Genomic DNA, 7,199 nt, shown 5'->3' with positions numbered 1-7,199 from the left:
CCTGCAAGCGTTCCAATTCATTTTAAATGATCAGCTAGTCCAAAGAGCTTAAAGAAACAACGTCAGCACTGTCGCATTTCGTTAAAGGGTTAGTTTTGACATTTTGGAAAATACGCTTATTTGCCCTCTTGACGAGATTTAGATTGAGAAGGTCGACACAGCTCTCATATGTGTTTGCTCAATATGAAGCACGCTGTTCTCATACACCGTTTGTAGCTATACCTACGAAAAGTAATTCACTGTAATTCTTATAATTTATATCCCACGAAATCAATTTGTATGTAATCCGTGTAATTGTGAACACATATTAAGAGCGGCAAACACCGCGTAGGGAGGAGGTCGGGGTGCACGGGTGGGTCCAAAAACATCACACTTTCGCCCAGGAGACCATTGTTCATATCCCGTGTGAAACCAGAAGTCGACGTTGATATATTTGTCACGTAACTTCCGCGATCTTTTCCTAAACCTAACTCAGTAGTTTTGGTCACGGAACTTCCGTAAGTAAGTAACGCCCCTTCCAGTGTGGCGTAACCACTTCTGGTGTTGCATAACTTAACCACGATCTGTTCTTAAACCTAACTAAGTTGTTTTATTGACTAAACTTAACTCAGTGGTTTTGTTGCCTAAACCTAACTAAGTAATTGTATTGCCTAAACTTAACTAAGTGGTTTTGTTGCCTGAATCTAACTAAGTAGTTTTACTGCCTAAACTTAACTAAGTGGTTTTGTTGCCTAAACCTAAGTCATTTTATTGCCTAAACCTAACTAATTGGTTTTGTTGCCTAAACCTAACTAAGTAGTTTTATGGCCTAAACCTAAATAATTGGTTTTATTGCCTAAACTTAACTAAGTGGTTTTGTTGCCTAAACCTAACTAAGTCGTTTTATTGCCTAAACCTAACTAATTGGTTTTGTTGCCTAAACCTAACTAAGTAGTTTTATTGCCTAAACCTAAATAATTGGTTTTATTGCCTAAACTTAACTAAGTGGTTTTGTTGCCTAAATCTAACCAAGTCAATCTTTTCCTAAACCTAACTAAATGGTTTTGTTGTCTAAACCTAACAAGCTATTTTGTTGCCTAAACCTAACTAAGGGGTTTTGTTGCCTAATCCTAACTAAGTAGTTTTGTTGCCTAAAAAGACTGGAGCGGAAAATTGACGCTGGACATTCGTAGGCACGAGATATGAGAAATAACTTTCCGTAAGATATCATATGTTATATCAAGCTAACTGTAGGCCTACAGCCGTTAAATTTAGTTTAGCATAACGACTGGAAACAGCTAGCCTGACTGTCCAAAGGTAACAAAACCTACCATCACTATGTACAGACTATGCAGACGTTAGCTGTGAGCTAGTTAGCCCCGTCCATGTGTGTCTGTGCGTTGTGTTTAGCTCAGCCTCTGACTGAACTCAATTTACCAGGAAGTCAGATTCTTTTTGTTATCTCCCTCCAGTCTGTACCCTTTTTTTCCTCTCGTCTCTGTACGTTTATGAATCAGGCTCATAAAGCCTAAGGATGAGTCAAATTCTGTTGCTCACGCTGAAACATATTCAACTCACATGTCAATTTGCACCACCCCTCGGCGAATTTTGCGTCTGATTGTATCGCTCCATTGACTTGATATGCAATCACGCCGCTTCTAAAATCCTCCTTGTGGTTAGGAGTTTAGGAGTATTTTACAGTAGTATGGTTGGGAAAATATCAACATTTTGGCAACAGCGTACAATGACATTTCGGAGGAAAAATCACTCCCTACATCCCCATCAGTAAAAACATGAAATGGTGTCAGGCAGGAGGAGGGGAGACGAGGGGAAGCGAGGTCTGTTTTTTTGAGAAACAGCAGCACCGACAGCAACACATCATTTTCATCACTGATCTTATATGTTTTCATAGTTTATTTCATGCCATAAAACTCATTTTGCAATGTCTAATGCTTTACACCACACAGTGTTCATTAGTCAGTTTGCTGTAGCCCAATGTGTTATCAGCAAAGCAGTAGCCTACGCAATAAAATGTCCATTTTTTAAATTGATTTTTACTGCTCAATACCACCGCCCACTGCTGAAAGAAAATTATGAAGTGAATTATAGTACATTGTGCCTTTTAAATAGCTGATACACAATGTGATGAATCTTTCTCTTTGTTTTTGCTTGACACAAACACACACATAGCCTTGAACATCATCGGTCAACAACTCTACACTTGGCCTTCACCTCTGACACACGTCTAAGTCAATAAGAAACCTATTTCAGGGTAAAGGTCCATTTAAGATAAGATTTAAAGATCAAAAACTGAGAGCATGCAGTCAGTTTCTTGTATTATTTCCTTTATTACGCCTTGCCTACACAGAAAAAGCAGCAAGAAATGCTTCCATTTTAACCAGCTACACACAGCATGGACTGGGCATTTTTTCCTCATTTATGGGATTAAGTCCATGATTGTTGTCTTTGGGGCTTTGAGGTCTGTCCAAATCCATTTGAAAAGATCCAGGACAGACACTGACGGAGCGGAGGACTCTGTTGTGCTGCTGACGTACTGTTTTTGCTGTGTATAGACGAGGTGTTGCTGGAAAGAGTGAAGCCGCTACAGAAAAGTGTCAAGCCATATATGTCTCTTTTCCCTCTGCAGCCCAACGCCTGCCTGTTATCCTGTCATGTACTATTCTTTTGCCATCTTCTCAGCCGGCTTCACATACATTTCATGGCCCCCTGGCAAAAAGCTACCAAACGGACAAACAACATCTCCAAAGTGTGACTGACTCAATGTTGCTGAAAATGTTGCAGAACCTTGATGCTCGTGCTTGTTGTGAAACTCTTCCAGGTAGAAAGTAAGCACGCATTGTGACCTGATTTATCTGCTGTTTATCACTTTGACTACTGGTGACAGCGCAGTACTGCAGCACATACACACATGGCCTTGGTGCCAAGAGCGAAGGCGCTGCACATCATCTGGATTACACAGCATGGACAAATGGCTGGTCCTCAAGGTCACAGAGCTTTGAATATTTCTTTGAATATTTTTCTACCTCAGTTCCTTTCGATCCACGTGACAGCCACAAAACCACAAAAGAAGAACTTTCTGCACATTATTTGGCTCACGTAAAAGTTGAAATGATTTCATTTTAGTACACATTAGGTCAAGACTAGTCTCGCATAGCCAGACCTATATCTCCACAACGCTGTGTCAGCGATAAAAAAAGGTCTGGCTCCACAAATTATCATTCCACTATGGGGGAAAAAAAATGCTCTGGTTTGTTTGTATTTCTTTAAACCAATCACAATCGTCTTGGGCGGTGCTAATCAATCAATGAATTACGTCCCTTCGTAGTTATGTTGTATCAATTTATAGTCATTTTCCCTCCCTTTGTAGTCGCGTTGCGTCACTTTAAAGTCATTTTCTCTCCCTTTGTAGTTGTGTTGCGTCACTTTAAAGTCATTTCACCTCCCTTTGTAGTTGCGTTGCATAACTTTATAGTAATTTTACGTCTCTTTGTAGTCGTGTTGCGCCACTTTATAGTTACTTTACCTCCCTTTGTAGTTGTGTTGCGTCACTTTATAGTCATTTTACGTCTCTTTGTAGTTGTGTTGCAACACTTTATAGTTATTTTACCTCCCTTCGTAGTCGTGTTGCGTCACTTTATAGTCATTATATGTCTCTTTGTAGTTGCATTGCGCCACTTTATAGTCATTTTACTTCCCTTTGTAGTTGTGTTGCGCCACATTATAGCCATTTTACCTCCCTTTGTAGTTGCATTGCGTCACTTTATAGTCATTTCACCTCCCTTTGTAGTTGCGTTGCGTCACTTTATAGTCATTTTACCTTCCTTTGTAGTTGTGTTGCGCCACTTAATAGTCATTTTCCTCCCTTTTTAGTTGTGTTACATCACTTTATAGTAATTTTGAGTCTCTTTGTTGTTGTTCTGCATCTTTTGTAGTAATTTTGTGTCTTTTGTAGTTGTTTCATGTCTCCTTGTTGTCCTTTTGTATCTCCTTGCAGTCCTTTTGCATCTTTTTGTAGTTCAGGTGCTACTGTTCGTTCAAAAAGTGCACCTGAACTTCGGTATTTAGTTCGCATTGGCGGGGAAGCGAGGCTGTCTTGACACACGTCCAAAGTTTCCAGCCACAGCCGATCCACACTGATGCTCCTCTTCGCAGATAATACACTGAATACTACATAATACTGAACAAAATGTTAAAGGAAACCTGAGGTGCAGGTTCTATTTTCTTGAAGCAGAACTATTCTGCTGTTCTGATTTAAATCACTTTGCTAATTGTACTGTATTTTACTGAAATGTTACTGTAGCCTCAGTATGCTGTGCAGCTTTAATGAAGAAAAATATCCTTGGGCCTGAGACCATTAGGCCTGTTCAGTAATCCATCCATGGCCAGGTCCACTGTGCTTTTCTTCCTGCCATGCTCTGCCAAGGTGATTCTAAAGCGGATTTCTTAACCTGGATTTACAGATACCTCATATTAGTGTTGACCACATAAGTCATAAGATAACTGAGTGGGCCAATATGGGTCAGACTTGAAGAGGTTTAACTCCACCAACCGAAAGTCCTTTTCTATATTATGTTTTACCTCCCTCCCTGGTAGTCTTTGGAGTGCCCTGGAGATCCATTTTGGGATCAATATTTTTCTCATTTTATCTGCTCCTGCTTTGCCGCATCATTCAATTTTCATTTAATTTCACTTTTTTGCAGATGATACGCAGATATACCACTTAAACCTGACAGCCCCACTAGTCTCTCCACTTTGAGAGACGGTTTTATCAGATATAGAAAATTGGATGTCTAAAAATGTTCCAAAGCTTAAATCAGACATTGTTCAAACATGTTGAGTGTCCAGTCAGAAACCATGGTGTGGTGTGTGATGTGACTCTAAATTGTAACTTTGTGACTCTTAACCAAATCTAAGGAAAAGGAACATACCAGTCCCCCTTTAAGGTCCTTAAAATTGATTTAAAGATCTTGCTTATTACATTTAAAGCACTTAATGGCTTGGCCCTAGATCTCTGTCCTTATCAACTCTTTCCTTATCACCCTGCACACAGTCTGAGATCCTCAGGCAGGAACCGGTTGGCAGTTCCCATAGCTACATTAAGGGGACAGAGCTTTTGCTTTTAGGGCACCTCAACTGTGGAATGACACGCCAGACAAACTCTTCAGTATTATCTTTTAAATTCCTTTGGAAAACTCACTTTTATCGAATGCCATTCTTATAGTTCGTGTCATCAGGGACGTTTTTGAACGCAAGAGGGGCATCTCTTCCCAGCACTGGATGGATGGCGGTATCACAATAGATGATTGATCCCTGAAACAAGATACACCAATACACAATTGGACATTTTCTTGGCTTTCTTTCAAGCATTGGAGGGTTAGCAGTGGTGTATGTATGCAGGATCGTAGCCCAATGACATCTGAAAACATACAGGTCACACCCTCCTACAACTGCGCAAACACTTCCTGGCTGCACCTAATTGGACGAACGCTTTCACTCGTGGGCTGTCTGCTCCTGGATTTCAAACTAGACCAACACGGCGGGTCGTTTGGAAACTTTCTCTTATATTACGAAAATAGTGTTTTCTGTAAACACTGGCAGCAAGAAATAAAGCATGCAGTTGCAGAATCTGTCTTCATTTTAAATCAACAAAGTTACTTTAAAAGTTTCTCGGGAGTTTCCAGAGGTGGTGAGTCACATTGGACGACCCTGACACTGCTGCTCTGCGTCTATCACCTGACGAAGAAGCGTAGGCGTCACAGTAGAGATGGAATTTTAAAGGTGAATGACATGACCATGTCACACTGTCTGCTTTTTAAAAAATAATTGCAGTATCAAGTGCAGATACGCCTATTGTCCAAGTCCCACTCTTTTGGGAGGTTAAAAACAGTTCAGCAGCAAAGCAGTTAAGAGACACTAGACATTCAGACACACCAAATACTGGCAGGAAGATACCTGAATGTTAGTTTGTGTGTGCATTTTGTTGGACTTTGTGTAATGTTCAGACAGTATGTCTCTTCTCCTTCTGTATGCTGGTCTTATCCCTTTTGTGATGTCAAAGCTATGGCTGTCAAAGTTAATGAAGTAAACGCAAATTTGTTTTAACGACGCTAAAATCTTTAACGCATTAATTCAATACATTTTTTAGAGGTTGTAGCGGGCTCAGTTTTAAAGCTAGAGTGAAGATACTGGTATCATATGAAACTAGAAAGCCTAAGGAATCCATTGGTACCATGGTATACTGGTTTGTCATGAAGGAGACTAAATAACGCTCCAAACCTACGCTAAATTTAGGCAAAGAAAACCTGTCATGGCCATTTTCAAAGGGGTCCCTTGACCTCAAGATATGTGAATGAAAATGGGTTCTATGGGTACCCAAGAGTCTCCCCTTTACAGACATGCCCACTTTATGATAATCAAATGCAGTTTGGGGCAAGTCATAGTCAAGTCAGCACACTGACACACTGACAGCTGTTGTTGCCTGTTGGGCTGCAGTTTGCCATGTTATGATTTGAGCATATATTTTATGCACATATTTTATGCTAAATGCAGTACCTGTGAGGGTTTCTGGACAATATTTGTCATTGTTTTGTGTTGTTAATTGATTTCCAATAATAAATATATACATACATTAGCATAAAGCAAACACATTTGCCCACTGACATGTTGATAAGAGTATTAAATACTTCAAAAATCTCTCTTAAAGGTCCATTTTGAACAGATAAAATACGTTTGATTAATTTGCGATTAGTCACGATTGATCATAGACAATCATGCGATTAATCGCGATTAAATATTTTAATCGATTGACAGCCCTAGTAAAATCTTTTCTTTCTTTTCTCCAGCCTGGTGTGTCTGGAAAAAGCGTTGCCTGAAAAGTTTCAGCCTGTTGCAGTTGAGGAGAAGTGACTGTGCTGTCTTGTTTTCAGTGGAGAGTTCATTCACCCAGAACAGAAAAGAGCCTTGATCAAGATCAGCGACCACAGGGACCTCGGAGCGAAGGGGCGGTCAATCACCTGCAGGCGGAGGAGTGCGATGGTTACTCCAGAGTGTAGGGTTATATCATAGCTGGGAGGCAGGAGCAGCTGTCTTCACTTTATGATAATAATACTATAAAAAAAAAAGACAAATCTGCAATAAAAACAAGAAAGCAAATAATCTTGTATCTGTGTGGCAGCATGCGGTGAGAGAAGATACAAATG

General features: G+C 40.1%; 1 protein-coding gene across 2 annotated transcripts in view; it reads left to right on the top strand.

Moving 5' to 3' along the window:
* Positions 1-7,199, top strand: part of usp22 (ubiquitin specific peptidase 22) — a 74,830-nt gene extending 67,631 nt beyond the window's left edge. Inside the window, exon 15 of one of the 2 annotated variants that reach the window (XR_005204782.1) lies at positions 6,843-7,199. The gene's annotated coding sequence lies outside the window, so the exon portion shown is untranslated. The remainder of the gene's footprint in view (positions 1-6,842) is intronic. The other variant, XR_005204781.1, reaches the window with a different exon arrangement.

The sequence above is a fragment of the Sebastes umbrosus genome, chromosome 20, assembly GCF_015220745.1.
Source record: "Sebastes umbrosus isolate fSebUmb1 chromosome 20, fSebUmb1.pri, whole genome shotgun sequence".
NCBI classification, from domain to species: domain Eukaryota; kingdom Metazoa; phylum Chordata; class Actinopteri; order Perciformes; family Sebastidae; genus Sebastes; species Sebastes umbrosus.
This window is presented reverse-complemented; position numbering and strand designations above follow the sequence as displayed.